Raw genomic sequence first — 17094 nt, forward strand, 5'->3', positions numbered from 1 at the left:
TCTTAATGAAAGTATTGCTTATTCCTGTGTTTTAGTCAATGGCTGTTTGTTTAATACACTTAGTTATTTCAAAAGAACCCAAACCAAAATATCTAATTCCAAACTCATGATTTCCTCTATATATTTCACTATAGCTTAAGCTATCTTTGGCATATCAATTACTATATTATACTGTAATTATTTTTTATTACCACTGCAGTATGATTTATTTAATATCAGGCACAATCTTTTATTCATATTTTGAATCTGCAGTCCATAGGACAGTGCCTTGCACATCAAAAACATTAAGTGATTTTATATGTTATTGGTCTAGATATGCTCATACTTTGGTGTGACCATAGAAATAGCATTTTTAATGGTCTCAGAGGGAAATGCCATATTTTCTTTAGATCACACATTTAGTAAGTATAAACTATTCCATTTGGGAAAGTAAACTATTCACTTAAGAGTCTAGAGTTATTATTAAAATAGTGCTATATTCATAAAATTCTCTTTTAAGACCTGAAAAGAAAATTCCCACTTGTAAAATATTACCAGTTTGTCAGGGAACAAACAAATAAAGAGATCCACTGCAATTCTGGCTCTTTGGTGTAAAGAACAGTTGATATAAAGCATAGGAGAGTTGCCATTATGTTAACGGAAACATCAATTCTTTTACAACAAAGTCATATTCAATGATTATTTGACAAGAATTATATTACCTGTTTCTTTGTTGCCACTAGTTGGTTAGTAATATTATGAAAATTGTCAAGGGTATGAGTTTGGCCAGTCTCTCAGTAGAGCTTACATTGTAAGGGTTGTGGAGCTGGACCTCAGATCCAAATCCATAGTACAGACCAATAGTATTCTATTTCACAGCAGTGACACGGCAACTTATGCAAGGTTTCAACATAACTTGATATCAAACTGAAATGAAGCCTCACTGGACTCTATTGTTAAAAATGAGGACCCTTTATTAACTATGCACATCAAAGCTTAATGGTTGTATTTTCTAAGAAGTGGAGTATCGATCTCCTGACCTCGTGATCCGCCCGTCAACATGGGCTAACATGGTGAAACCCCGTCTCCACTAAAAAATACAAAAAACTAGCCGGGCGAGGTGGCGGGCGCCTGTAGTCCCAGCTACTCGGGAGGCTGAGGCAGGAGAATGGCGTGAACCCGGGAGGCGGAGCTTGCAGTGAGCAGAGATGCGGAGATGCGTCACTGCACTCCAGCCTGGGCGACAGAGCGAGCCTCCGTCTCAAAAAAAAAAAAAAAAAAAGGAATGGAGTATCATGAACAGAATAAGCATTACAATGCATCTTTTCTAGGGTTTGAATCCCAGTTTAAAATACTCTAATTGTATGAAGTTACAAATTTAATTAACTTTGCTTTTTCTCATTTTTACATTTGTACAACTGAAATAGTCTTTTAGGGCTATTGTGAAGATTAAAATGAGGTAGCATGTATAGCAGGCAGGAGTGTACGTAAACAGTAGTTATTCTACTCTTTCCGAAGTGAATGAATGTCTAGATCTGGTCAAATTTGATCTACCATAAAGGAATGTGAATATAAGCAGCATAAGCTTCCATTTTAAGACTCTGTTTCTCTCTCTCTCTGTCTCTCCTTACATAGACCGACATATGTGTGTCTAATTACATTAAGGTTTCCTATAACTAGGTGATGCATTTCCCTCTGAGAGTTAGGTTTGTAAAGTCTACATACAATGCTTTAGATTAGCAGAAGTTGCCTTAAGGGATAGAATGTCTCCCAAATTAGAATAGGAAGGTAGAATCTAAAAATCTAACAAAGATATGTCTAAAATTAGACTAAAGCTTTTAAGATGATGATGAAGACAGGGGTGATAAAGATAGCCATCATTTATTGAATACTTATTATGTGCTGGGATCTGTAGTAGATGTTTTATAAACATTATCTGCACAGCTTTGAAAATACATACAAAGATATTGTTTCCGTTTGAGTTCTCCAGAAACTAAAGTTCAAGTAGTTTGAATCGCTTGGAGTGAAACAACTAATAACTGGAAGAATAGGAATTAGAATTTAGATATTTTTTTGATTCCACAGTCAGTGGATGTAATAGACTACCACCGTACCCAGTGGAAGAAATGTCACGAAAGTATTCTGCCAAGAAACTACCAAAAGGAAACTTAAACATCAAATAAAAAATGGTGTTGCATCTTAAGCATTATTTGGAGGAGCTGTCATTGCTCTGACTAGCGGTATGAATTCTGGTCACTTTACAGTTTCAGCCCTGTGTGGATATTGGTATAGCTGGTTAACCACATTATTTACTTTGTAAGAAATAAGCTTGGTTTCTGTGACTCAAATATTCATTAACATAATGATCACTGGATATACTGACCATGTTTCTGGATCCTCAGCGTTCAATCTAGCCTCTGAAGAGTGTTGTCCCATAAGGCCTGGACTACAGTGCACCCACTTATCAATAAGTACAGGTTAGAACACTTAGTCAAACTTCTGCTGTGACATTGCTGCTTTTTGTTGTTGTTAATTACATGTACCATCTTAAAACCAAATGGCTGTCAAATGAACATTTTTAAACAGATTTCATGGCATTTGGTATGTAAGTAATATATTCAAAATAACAATCTAACCACAGAAAGTATTCACACCCTCTTTTAATTTTTCTATTTTTTTCTTTTACTTTAGTTTCCTCCCTATTTCAATAAAGGTAAAAAATGTTTCCTAGATCACAAATATCATATGCATAAAGATAAAGTAGTTTCTGTAAACCATTTATACATGCCAGTATTTCATGAACTCATATGGAGAAAACACAGCCACTTCTCCAGAAGGTGACTCCACTCCCAAATGCCAATGCCATCTACCTCCTGACAGGCTCTACCAAGCAGCTGCTACCTAAGAGAGGCCAGCCCTTGCATGTCTGAACTGGTTGCCAGTTTGTTTTTTCATTGAAATTAAGTGCTACTGTATTATGAGGCTGGATCTGTCAAGCCCCATGCGCAGACACTGGACCAATTATCAAGTGGCAGGCGGCACATGGTTGGCTACAGCGGCCGAGAGACTCAAGGCATCATACACAGCACAGCTTAACATGATTGCTTTGGGGGAGCTCAAAAAGAAGTAGATCAAAAGCAACAGAACAAGTTAACCAGTCAGGGCCTTAGCATGGTAGAGTTTTATATTATCCTCTGTGCTCTCTTCTTGTCTATTAGTTTAATGAAAGCAAATCAAGTTAACTATTTAATAAAACAATTTTCTTTTTAATAAAATTCAATGCTGATCAAATTAAATGATGAATGTGAAAGCAGTTTCAAAGCATAATGTGCAATGCACACTGATTTGTAAGCCTTGGATTAGGCTTGTCTCTGGAATTGGGACAGGTGCCCCTTGACAATCTTCATCTATAGGCTCTTCTCTGATGATAGGCCTGGAGTCTTGGCAAGACAGTTGCAAAAGAGTTAATATCTAGTTACCATGGATTTATATACCAAATCTCACACACCTCTGTGGTGAAGAAAAGTCAGAGTTCTTGCAGGAACTGAGTCTGTCCTGGGCAAAGTCAATTACTAGTTTTATGCCAAGGCACTTCTTTCTCTGAACCCTGGATTCCTCATCTATGTAATAGGTACAAATGTCTATCTCACATAGTTACAGAAGAAATCATAGTCAAGCCTAGCACTTTAGAATTGCTCAGTCTGTGTTAGTTCTGATCCCAGCTTCCCAAACTCTACACTATTACACCAATGTTCTAAGCCATTTGATAACCAGAAGATGGGAAGGCAGCACTAGTCAAGATCACAGCTGTAAAAATGCAGAGACCCCCAGTTTCAACTTTTTAGATATAGTGTCATAAAATGTATGTGCCCAATTCTTAGCTCATTTACACCTTTCATAAAGAGAATTTCTATCATGTAAATTACCAAGATAAATCCTACTAACACACAGCTGCTTTATAATCCATGTATCTTATTTAGGAGCTTTCTTCTTTCTGAATACAGTCATGTGTTGCACAATGATGGGATATAGTCTAAGCAAGGTGTCATTAGGCAATTTCATCATGGTTGCAAACCTCATAGAGTGTAGGTACACAAACTTCGATAGTGTAGCCTACTACACACACAGGTTATATGGTCTGGTCTATTGCTCCTAGGTTATAAACATGTGCAGCATGCTACTGTATTGAATACTGTAGGCAACTGTAACACAGTGGTAAGTATTCGTGCATCTAAACATAGAAAAGGTACAGTAAAATACAGTGTTATCATTTTATGGTACTACTATCATACATGTGGCTCATAGTTGACTAAAACATTGTTATACAGTACATGACTGTACAGTTTAAGAAAGATGCAGAAAGACATCAGTGAGCATTTTTTCCCTCATCTTTTTGGAGAAGGATGAGTTTGACTGCAATGTTTCTATTTATTTATGAAAATTATGGATAAGATCTTCAACTCATATAGAAATATCAATATTTTCCTATTAAGTCAGACACAATAGTCTGAAAGCCATATATTTTAATTGATCTTTAATAAAAATACAAGGTGATGGTAAATTGTTTTCTAGAATACTTATATATTTCCCTAGAATGTGAGCTCCTTGAAAGTACAATCTATAGCACAAAGTCACTACATGGAATAAACTGCACATTAATTACCATAATAATGAGCTAATTATCAAATTAATGTATAAATTAGATTACAAATTGACTAGCTCTTTTTTTTAAAAAAAAAGCTTTTTCCTTTTTCAAAAATAAGTCAGCATTTTGATATAAGAATAATATAACGTGGACTAGAGGAAGAGGGCACTTAAGTTCAAATCCATTTAACTGGATAGATACAAAAATAAGATAGAAGATAGATATATAAAAGAAAAGGGAAGACTTTTGCTTACAGTAGAAAGCTGAGTGCCAACTAATGTATATGGATAAAGTGCTAGCATTTCAAAATCACCATTTTACACCCATCATTGGGAGAAAAAAAAAACGGTATCAAGCAAGAATCATCAAAGGATGCTAAATCTATGTGAAAATTCTCATAATAAACAGGGTATTTTTATAATCCTAAAGAATGTCCTCACCAGCTATTTATTAGTTGCAAAGGAAGAAACTAGCAATCATACAATGGGGGAAACTGGAAAATACCTTGAATAGGTAATCAAAATTAATATGACTAAGGAGAATTTAGACATTATATGCCTCTAGATATGATACCCTCAGAAGGACGAAACATCACATAACCTAAATCTAATCATGAGAAAACATTAGATAAATAACAAACAGGGATCATTCTATTTAATAGAGGGGAGTATCCTCTATTAAAAGATACTCCCCTCTATTAAAAGAAAGGTATTAAAAGAGAGGTAAGGAGGCATGATAGCTAAATGTAATATCCAACTCAGGATTGAAAATTGTATTGATGGGGAAAAAACACTATCAAAGCTGAACCTGAACCATTTGAAAAAAAGGGAATATAGAAAGTAAAATTAAATAAGAATATTGTCATCATTATTAATTTTATAGAAGTTAATAACAGTATTGTCATTACTTAAGAGAATCTTCTTATTCTTCAAAAACTATATGGATATCATTAGGTTTAAAGGTCCATAAATTGTATAATTTATCTATAAGTGTCCAGAAAGTATACAGAAGTTATAAATCAAATATAGTAACATGTTGACAATAGCTTAGCCTGGGTAAAGGGTATTGAGTGCTTTTTGTGTTACTTTTTTTTTTTTACACCCTTTCTGTAAGTTTAAAATTATTTACAAACCGAAAAGTAAAACTTTTTTTTTTTTTTTTAAAAAAGCATTGGGTTATATATAAGAAACACGTGATTTATAATATGGATCACAGACTTTTATGGATGGACCTGCTCTATGGGGGATAAGTCGGGGGTAGGATAAAAAATGCCAGTGTCCTAATTTTTTTAAGACTTCATAAGCTGGTCATATTTTTATCTCCCACAAATCTTGTCTCATACTTTCAGAACATGATTATCATGAGTTCGCTATCTGTTCTTAGAGTTATAGGTTTGTCACACAAGCCTCATAACTCATGCTCTTTCTCTGACATCTGACCCCTCGGACATCTTTTGAAGCTGGGGTAATACAAGGCAGATGTTCTTCCAACTCAGACCAGAACCTTCTAGTATCTCAAACCACCTGGGCCTGGTGATATGAAAGAGGGTATCAAGGCCAACCTCAGAAGACCTGATAGAAAAGATCTTGGAGTCCGGGTTAGATTGCTCTACCCTAAAAGTTATAGACATCTTATGCAAAACTGCAATAATAAACTTTATGTCTGAAACTTAAATAATAATATAGCCTTTGATTCTTTCTGGTATATAATAGGAGCAGGTTGTTCAATAGGACAAGCAGAGGAGGATTTTTTTGTTTGTTTCTCTTTTTGCTCCTATTTTGGGAACACAGAAAAGAGTTATTCTAAATCACTCAGGCGTGAAACAAATGACTGCATGAAAATTGTGAAATATCTTCAATTAAAAGAATAACAAAACCTGTGGGGTCCTGCTGGGGTAGGGATTCTATTGTAAGAATCCCTCTATAGGTTAGTGTTTAGCATTCAGACCCTCAGTCAGGTGATACAGATGAAATTGCTCAAGAACTTATCTCACAATAATGTCAACCTTTTCTATATAACATAGAATGTCCAAGCTGGAAGCCACAAAAAGAGATGGCCAGCTCCTAAATCTGCGGAGGTGGAGACTAGAATTTAGAGATTTCTTGGTCCAGCTAGAACAGATAGTTAATCTCCTTGTTCTGATTTGATAGCTCTGTCCTTTATGCCACTCAAACTGAATTTTGATACCTATGACAATTCTAACGCCATGAGGAAACACAGACACAAAAGAAGGAGACAGTACCCATTAACTTGTCTTGGGGTGGTTGGACTGAGTATTACGAGAGATAAGGGCAGGTAAACAATGAGTTGCTTTTTCTCCTCCATTATTATGCTGCCTAGTAAGGAGTTGGTGTTCAATATGTGCTTACTGAATGAAGCATTAAGTGAACGCAGTGTTGTGACCCCACTAAGCACTACTATGCACCGATTGTGTGTTGCATACTGCCTTAAGTGCTCTGCAATCTATAAAGCACAGTTCCTGATATAGTTTGGATATTTGTCCCCGCCCAAATCTCATGTTGAAATGTAATCTCCAATATTGGAGGTGGGGCCTGGTGGGAGGTGACTGCATCATGAGGGTAGATTTCTCGTGAATAGTTTAGCAGCATGCCCTTGGTGGTGCTTGTGAGAGTGAGGAAGTTTTTCTGAGATCTGGTTGTTTAAGTGTGTGGCACCTTCCCTCGCCACCTCTTCTCTCTCTCTCTCTCTCGCTGTTGCTTTCACCATGTGATGTTCCTGCTCCCCTTTTGCCTTTTGCATGATTGTAAGCTTCCCAAGGCTTCCCTTGAAGCTGAGCAGATGCTGGCACCATGTTGCCTATAAAGTCTGCAGAACTGTGAGCCAATTAAACCTCGTTTTTTTATAAATTACCAAATCTCTGGTAGTTCTTTACATAAATGCAAGAATGGCCTAATACAGTCTCACTAAAGGAATTCACAGTTTACTTAAGAAAACACGCAAGTAAACAGATACTTACAATATTACATGATAAGTGCAATGGTGAAGAGGTGAACCAGAGATGCTACAAAACTTTGAAACTGAGACTCTAGAAAGAAACAGGCCTTCATGTGTTGTAGTGTAGCCAAAATAAGCAATTCATAGCAAAATGTGTTATCAGTTAAGACTGGAAGCTTTGGATAACATACTTATGTCTGACTATCATGTGGCTATTTTTTTTTTATATGAAACTACAGGGCTATAGCATACTCATATACATGAGGATAAGGTCAACTCTGAAGGGAATGGTTATTCCTATTAATACTATCAGACATCCTAGTAAAAACTATCCTGTCACAGAAAATGAACACTCAGAAGAAAGGTGTTACATACTGAATTATGTCCCCACATATATGTGACTGTATACGAAGACCGAGCCTTTAAGAAGTAATTAAAGTAAAATTACATCATTAGGATGGGCCCTAATCCAATATAACTGGTGTCCCTTAAGATGAGGCCGTTAGGACACAGAAAACAGAATGGGGGATGACCAGTGGGGACACAGCGAGGAAGCCATCTGGAAACCAAGAAGAGAGGCCTCAAAAGAAACCAATCCATTGATCTCAGACTTCCAGCCTCCAGAACTGAGAGAAAATACATTTCTGTTGTTTTGACCACCTGGTCTGTGATATTATATTATGATGGCCCTAACAAGCTGATAAAGAAGGCTCCAGATTAAAATGAAGAAAAGTCACCTTTTCCTTCTGCATCCAGGAGTTAGTTTGACTTTCATTCTGAGCTATTGAGATTTCTAAGGCATTTTCAGAAAAAGCTGGTAAACTAGGCCCAGTCACTGGAAGCAGGTCAGGGGTGAGGCAGAAAATCTGAGTGGGGAAGGCAGGTCAAGCTGTGTCCTGGCTTGGGTCTGAGCTATAACTTATTCCCTGCATTGTACTTCTTTTCTGTTATGGTCAGACTTTCAATAAAATAATTATTAATATTATAACCTGACCATTGGTTATTTGGGGTGGTTTGCATCCTTTCATTGGAATAAGTGAAGAAGAAATCCTTCTGTGTACACTGGAGTTTCATTTTCACAAAGGAGGGTCATCAAGAAGCAGAGAGCAAGGACAGCAAACCTGAGCAACTGCTGTTGAGCACACGTGAGGCCCAAGGTGCACCTATTAGATAGGAATACCTTAGAGGGAGAGGGGCCTAATTTTAGGCAGACTAGAAGATCTCCTTGAAATTAAGTTAAATGTAACACTATTTTCTATGACAGTTTAATAAATTCTGAAGTATGCAGTTGGCATGAGGAAAATGAGAGACATATTTTGACAGTCTATACAGAATTCAATTCGGAAAGGTAATTATGGGTTGGATTTTCAAACTACTGGTAAAGGTGTCTGTGAGACAGACGTTGAAATCTAGAAGGTCTCCTCTTATACCTCTATGACATTTTACAATTTGTAAACTCCTTACATAGGTTTTCAAATTATTTGCCTCAAACACTCTCTGTAAATAGGCATAGTGTTTCTAAGGTCTACTTTTTGACATGAGATCACTTTCAGATGGACAGAGAATTTCTCATCCCTATAGTACAGATAAACCATAAACTAAGCTTTCTCAAGGCCACACAGTGAAAGATCTGGGACTCCTGGTCTAGTGCCCATTTCACACAAAGTATATGCTCTGAGAAAAGCCCCGAGCCTCCAAAATTTTAAAAATTTATTTCAGGAAACAAGACACATTCTAATACCATGTTCTACAGCCATATTTCATAATGCTAATTTTGTTTTTCTTGATAATAATTTCTATTCTCTCAACCATTAATGGATCACTAAATGGCATTTAGAGTTTTGGTGAAGCAAGTCCAAGTGCAACTCTCTTTTTCAAAACAAAAGTTTAGAATAGCCTTAGACTTACAGAATTTGCAAAGATAGTACAGAGTTCACATATACCCCAGACTCAGTTTCCTCTACTATTAAAATCTTACAATAGTATGGTACATTTGTTAGAACCAATGAACCAATATCTATATTTTAATATTAACTAAAGTCTATGTTTTACTCATATTGTCTTCATTTTACCTAATGATCTTTTTCTGTTCCAAGATCCCATCCAGAATGTAACATTATAACTAGTTGTCATGTCTCCTTAGGCTCCCGTTGGCTGTGCCAGTTTCTCAGACTTTATCTGTTTTTGATGACCTTAGCAGTTTTAAGGAGGACTGTCAGATACTTCATCAAATGTCCTCTAATTTGGATTTTTTGCTGTTTTTCATAGTTAGATATGGGGTTGTGGCTTTGGGAGAGGAAGAACACAGAGATAAAGTACCATTCTCATTACATCATATCAAAGGTATATGTTTATTGAATGACTTATCATTGTTAATGATCACCTAGACTAACTGGTTGAGGTAGCATTTGTCAGATTTCTTCACTGTAAAGTGACTCTCTCCTTCCCCTCCTTTCCATACTGTACTCTTTGAAAAGAAGTTACTATGTGTAGCCTACGTTTAAGAAATGGGGAGTTCTATACCACCTCCATGAGGGCAGAGTATCTACATAAATTAGGCAGACTTCTTCTTATGAATTCTTATGAACTAGATCATAAGAATTCTTCTGCATGGGAGATTTCTATAACTCTTCTTATTCCTAAATATGAATATATTAAAATGTTTTCACATGTATTCAAAACATTCAAAAAATTTTTAATTTGGAATACAGAACTATAAAACATTCCTTTTACCTAATAATGGGGCGAGTGGGGGGAGACTTTTCAGACATAGACATAACCAGGTTCCTTCTTTTGTAGTTCTTGTTTTGAAACACCAGATAAGGTTACTTTCCTGCTTAAAATCTTTCAATATCTTATAATCATGGAGATAAAATCCAATACCTTTGGTTATATAAAGGGCTTAGAATTTTCTTTGTAATATAACTTTATCTCCGGTTATACTGCTATACCATCCCATGATTCTTCCATCCAAAATAATCAAATTGTTTTATGTCTCCTGAACTTACAATTGTCTCATACTTCCAGTTTTTTGTAGGTATTCTCCCAGAATGCCATTTTCTTCTTTACCTATCCAGCGAACTTTTATTTATCTTCTAAGCTCTGTACAACATTCCAGTTGGAACTTTTCAAATTCATTGTCTTCTGATACCTGGTTTATAAAGGCCTTAGACATCCCCATATAATCCCAGAAGACTACGTGCATAAAATGTTTCTGGGAATTATCACACTGGACTGCAACCTTAGCTTTATTTTCCCTCTCTCATTAGATAGCATGCAATGAATAAATAATGAAGTTATGTTATTAGAGTATACCTTCTCTTATTAGCCAATGATAAAGAATATTATTAAAATTTCCTACATATAGGCATTGACTATTGCATATGCTCTTCTACATTGCTGACTTAGAAATACAGTTTTCCAATCTACACATTCATTGTTCTGTAAAATTTGAACTCAACCCTAGGTCATGTGACTCTCAGCCTACGACTGTCTACATCACTGTAGTGTTTCTCAGTTCGTAGCACTAGGAAGAATATCTAACACAAATAATGAACATGTAATTTCCTGGAATGAAAGGAGGAAAATTTAAAAATCCAAAAGAATAAAAATGTTCTACCAGAAAAAGAACACGCAAGATTGTCTAATTCATTCCTTTGAATTATTGATAAGAAAGATGCTGAGGCTAAAACTGGTAGTGTTCATCTGACAATTATACTGTTTATTAATGAAAAAGCTATGAACTAGATCATAAAGATTCTAACTTCCAACCAGAGATCTTGGAGTAGAATATGGAAAAGGTGCCAGTAAAAAGATTTGCCTGATTCCGTGAAAAACATGTAAGACAAACAACTGTCTCATGATTAAGCTATTTTTTCTCTTATGGTGAGTAGCTTAAAATTTATGAGTTCTATAGGGATAATAAATTTTGCACAACAGTGTAGGTGTACAACTTTGAATATGTGAAGCAATTTTTTATTCTTTATTACCTTCTCTTCTTTTTCTTAAAAAAAAAAAAACAAAAAAAAAACACAGTACCAATCTCTTACATCAAGTCGGGTCAAATGTTGCCATAGTTGTCCTCAGGATTTTTGAATTATCAGATTCTTACTATTCTTTAAGCCTTTGATTTGAAGAGTTCTTTTTTGAGTACAATATGTTTGTGCTGTTTTGTTTGGTTTTTCCCCAAGATAGCTTAGAGAATAAAAGTTGTTGAAAGACATGTGCAAATCTAGATATTGACTGCTTTCAAATGACTACCACTCAGAAGTTGGGGGTAGCCTAATTACTGATGGAGTTAAGGACACACTATACCAAAATTTGGCACCTTGGCATTTGAGGAAACAGCAGAAGCAAGAAAATTGCTCTCATTTTCTCCTCAGAGGCAGGTCCTAAAAGAATTTTCTGAATTTTCTCTGAAGACAAGCTTCATGCCATAGATTTCCTTCCTATATCTGGAGGAAAATAACATTGTTATTGTCAAAGACTTGAAGACCCCAAGAGAAATCTGAATAGGCCTTACCAATTTCCTCCCAGCTTATTACATGATCTTTTGTCCTCCAATTATCATCTATATGATCATTTACTCTTCATCAAACTTAATATAAAAATATACAGTTTTTTTATTTCTTTAGGTCTTCATTTGTGAAGGCTCCTGTCTTATGTAAAATTAATTGTATTAGTCTGTTTTCATGCTGCTGATAAAGACATACTCAAGACTGGGTAATTTATAAAGAGAAAAGAGGTTTAATGGACTCAGTTTCACGTGGCTGGGGAGGCCTCACAATCACGGCAGAAGGCAAAAAGCACCTCTTACATAGCAACAAGCAAGACAGAATCAGAGCCAAGCAAAAGGGGAAGCCCCTGATAAAACCATCAGATCTCATGAGACTTATTTACCACCATGAGAACAGCAAGGGGGAAACTGCCCCCATGATTCAATTATCTCCCACTGCGTCCCTACAACATGCGGGAATTATGGGAGCTACAATTCAAGATGAGACTTGGGTGAAAACACAGCCAAACCGTATTACTAATATTTAACAAATGTATCTGCTTTCCTCTTGTTAATCTGCCTTTTTTCTTGGTGCCTCAGCTACGAAAGCTAGATGAGGAAAGAAATCTCTTTTCCTCTATATTACTTAAAAGTTATTTGCATCTTATTTTTTTTTCTCTTAACCATAACTGATATTTAGCAGAACACACACATATGGTCTAAATATTGTAGGTTGGTAAATAGCTCTTGCTTCAAGACCTTTGAGTGGGCTATGCCAACCCTGGTTGCCTTGCCTAACCCTCTCTCAATGCCTCATACCTCCTCATAATATAAGGTTAGCTCTAGGACCCTGAGATAGGCAGCATTCTATTGTAATTTGTTGATATCTCTACCATACCAATTGTTAGTATTTTTATTAGCAGTTATTCTCACAACTGAATTCAATACTGAATTCTTTCAGAGGTGTTTTGACACTTCAGATTCTGAAATTATTTAATGTCTCTTAGCCAGGATTTCTTAACCTCCAAAATGATACTTGCCTTGCAGTGTTATGAAAACTAGTAATTTATGCAAAACACTCAGCACATAGTAGGTGCTTCCAAAAACACAATTCTCAAATACTAAAAAAAGAAGAAAAATGAATATTTATATCTTTCTTCATATATATGCATTATGTGAGAATATAATTCACTTACCAACTGAAATAGAGAGGTAGGAGTTTCAGAAAATCAGGAAAGAGAAAGTTCTTTTATAGTATTAATAATATTTCATAGATGTTATAGTTATATATAGTACAGGGAGGACCTTTCTTTTCTTAAAAAATTAATAATAGCAATTTAATGCTGAATATGATATGATCCACATTTCCAAGGAATTTAAAATTTATTATATAGTGTTTTCTTATAACCAGCCAAATACATAATTCAGAATAAGGTCAGAAACTTTATGATGCTTGAGTTACTTCCAATCATTAGAACCATGGTTGGGCTTTGTAACTTCAATATTTATTGGGCATATTCCATAGAGCAGGCAATATACCAGGCACTGGGGAATATAAGGATGGATAAGACTATGTCCCTGACTTTGAGTAGCTCATCAGTTAATATAAAGTATAGACCTATAAGTTATTGTAGCAAAATGAGATAGATGCAAAATAATAGAAGTACTGTCTGAGAGAACATGAGGAAAGCTTCACAGAATAGTTGTGCCTTGAGGAATAGGTAGAAGGGGAATTAGCCAAGCCTTTAGAGGAAAGGAAGACATTCTAAACATACTGGACTGTTTTTTGCACCGATGTGTATCAGAGAGCAATCAATGACACATCCAGCCCCTGTTCCCAATGTCATTACTCCCTTCTTTGTGTACTTTTAGTTCCAGAGCTGGGATAATTTTTGGCATTTGATTTTCTCTGCTATATATTTAATCCTACCTCAGTATATTCATGTTCTTGTTAAATACAGTTTAATGGAATAGAAAAATATTTTCTGTAAAAATATTATCCCACCAAGAAAGCATACTCAAATAATGAATTAAGCATTTCAGTTCTTTTAGTTGAATTTTTCTATTCAGATTTCGTAATATACAGGTGACTATTAAAGCAATAACAATTATGGCCATTTAATCGTATTTTCTCCTTCTATTTCCTAGGGAAGGCAATTTATTTTCAAATTCATAAGCTGCAAATGGAGAGTTATTATTATGGTAATGGACTAAAATGTAAAACAAATGTGGTCATGACACGTGGAAAAACATTCCCACAATGCTACCCAGCAAAGATTTGCACTTCTATGGATATTAAAAATATATCTCCTTTATAGCATGCTCAGTTATTTATTCCACATATAGTTCCCAGTGCTTCTTGTGTGCTAGACATTCTGATACAAGGATGGAAGTGCACGGTTCTGGACTTCAAGATTCTAGTTGAGGGCATGGGGTCATTTTTTTAACCTGAGTTCTGCACAAAGGGGATGGTCAGAGGGCTCATTTATATTTGCCTAGTGATGTCAGGGAAGGTCTCGGAGGAGGTGAGAGCTGAAGCTGATGGAATAAGTGGAGTTTTCCAGATTAATATATAGGGAAAGGGCATCCTAGACAAAGGGAACAGCACCTGTAAAGGCACAAAGCAGAGAGGTATGCAAGTGCAGACGGAGAGAAGAGAAGGAGAGAAGGGTTCAGAGAACTAAAACTGAATCCGAAGGTGGAGAAGGATGGGCTGTGTTTCAAGTTCTGAGGTCACAGAGTCACAGCTGTAACAATGGTTCTTTTAGAAAGATAGTTCTTTGAAAACATCCTCTCCCCACGCTACATTTTAATCACATACCTTCAGTTTCAAACTGTCTTGTGTGAATAATAAAGAGGTAGCTACTGCATTTACCCTCTGGTGGTCCCCTAAGACTAACTTATTAGGAGGACAAAGATGATTTCTACCTCGTTAACCACTGTACTTCTAGGGCCCAGGACAGCATGTGGCTCACAATTGGTACTCATTGAAAATTTGTGGATTAAATAAATAAGAGGAAAAATTGATTACTGACCTAATATCATTATGGCTCTGGTGACTATTAGCTGTATCTCCTTGGGAAAGTGCTTGACATCACAGCATATCATTTTCAACTGTAACATGTGTGTGCTACACTCCTCTTGATACTGTCAGGATTAAATTGGGTTGTTTATGTGAGTCAGTACAAATGCCTAACTGATAAAACATCTTTAATGTGTAATACATGTTGCTTCCAATTCCTTTTTTTAAAAAGAAATCATTCTCTTTCTCCTATATACAAATTTCAATATCCTATTAAAGAGCCAAACAAAGGAAGCAATCAAAATAGCAACCAAATCTGCCCTGCAATCCCTCACCTCCCGCATGCCTCACCTGCACTGGCCTATCGCTTCCATGTCACTGTCGAACATCTGATAAAAATGATCTAAGCTCACCACCAACTTTCTAAAGGACATGCTTCAAATCTTAACATGCAGGCCCTTACTTCTAAAATTCCCTTTATAATGATTTATTTTTAAACATTTTATGATAAGTGGTCTTCTAATTGCCAAATCTATTCTTCTGGTAAGAGTTCTCTTACCAGAACTCTTAGCAAGAAGTTCTTTCTCTTTCCATGATTTTCATGGCACGTCAGTCTTTGGTCTCTTCCCTAACTCTTTTTTTTTTTTTTCTTTCTTTCTTTTTATTATTATTATTATTATACTTTAAGTTCTAGGGTACATGTGCATAATGTGCAGGTTTGTTACATATGTATACTTGTGCCATGTTGCTGTGCTGCACCCATCAACTCGTCAGCACCCATCAACTTGTCATTTACATCAGGTATAACTCCCAATGCAATCCCTCCCCCCTCCCCCCTCCCCATGATAGGCCCCAGTGTGTGATGTTCCCCTTCCCGAGTCCAAGTGATCTCATTGTTCAGTTCCCACCTATGAGTGAGAACATGCGGTGTTTGGTTTTCTGTTCTTGTGATAGTTTGCTAAGAATGATGGTTTCCAGCTGCATCTATGTCCCTACAAAGGATACAAACTCATCCTTTTTTATGGCTGCATATTATTCCATGGTGTATATGTGCCACATTTTCTTAATCCAGTCTGTCACTGATGGACATTTGGGTTGATTCCAAGTCTTTGCTATTGTGAATAGTGCCACAATAAACATACGTGTGCATGTGTCTTTATAGCAGCATGATTTATAATCCTTTGGGTATATACCCAGTAATGGGATGGCTGGGTCATATGGTACATCTAGTTCTAGATCCTTGAGGAATCGCCATACTGTTTTCCATAATGGTTGAACTAGTTTACAATCCCACCAACAGTGTAAAAGTGTTCCTATTTCTCCACATCCTCTCCAGCACCTGTTGTTTCCTGACTTTTTAATGATTGCCATTCTAACTGGTGTGAAATGGTATCTCATTGTGGTTTTGATTTGCATTTCTCTGATGGCCAGTGATGATGAGCATTTTTTCATGTGTCTGTTGGCTGTATGAATGTCTTCTTTTGAGAAATGTCTGTTCATATCCTTTGCCCACTTTTTGATGGGGTTGTTTGTTTTTTTCTTGTAAATTTGTTTGAGTTCTTTGTAGGTTCTGGATATTAGCCCTTTGTCAGATGAGTAGATTGCAAAAATTTTCTCCCATTCTGTAGGTTGCCTGTTCACTCTGATGGTAGTTTCTTTTGCTGTGCAGAAGCTCTTTAGTTTAATAAGATCCCATTTGTCAATTTTGGCTTTTGCTGCCATTGCTTTTGGTGTTTTAGACATGAAGTCTTTGCCCATGCCTATGTCCTGAATGGTACTACCTAGGTTTTCCTCTAGGATTTTTATGGTATTAGGTCTAACATTTAAGTCTCTAATCCATCTTGAATTAATTTTCGTATAAGGAGTAAGGAAAGGATCCAGTTTCAGCTTTCTACTTATGGCTAGCCAATTTTCCCAGCACCATTTATTAAATAGGGAATCCTTTCCCCATTTCTTGTTTCTCTCAGGTTTGTCAAAGATAAGAAAATGAAAGCTTGT

General features: G+C 36.1%; 1 protein-coding gene and 1 long non-coding RNA gene across 22 annotated transcripts in view; one reads left to right on the forward strand and one right to left on the reverse strand.

The window, feature by feature from the left end:
- Window positions 1-17094, reverse strand: part of LOC105468948 (teneurin transmembrane protein 4) — a 3228145-nt gene that overhangs the window by 2138348 nt on the left and 1072703 nt on the right. The window lies entirely within an intron of this gene.
- Window positions 1-17094, forward strand: part of LOC139357646 (uncharacterized) — a 44748-nt gene that overhangs the window by 25945 nt on the left and 1709 nt on the right. For 2 of the 4 annotated variants that reach the window (XR_011611218.1, XR_011611217.1), the window contains one exon: window positions 6008-6134. The exons of the other annotated variants lie outside the window; for them this stretch is intronic. This is a non-coding gene — a long non-coding RNA (uncharacterized lncRNA). Of the gene's footprint in view, window positions 1-6007; window positions 6135-17094 lie in introns of those variants that run through there. 4 annotated transcript variants of the gene reach the window in all.

This window comes from Macaca nemestrina, chromosome 12, assembly GCF_043159975.1.
Source record: "Macaca nemestrina isolate mMacNem1 chromosome 12, mMacNem.hap1, whole genome shotgun sequence".
In the NCBI taxonomy this organism is placed as follows: Eukaryota; Metazoa; Chordata; class Mammalia; order Primates; family Cercopithecidae; genus Macaca; species Macaca nemestrina.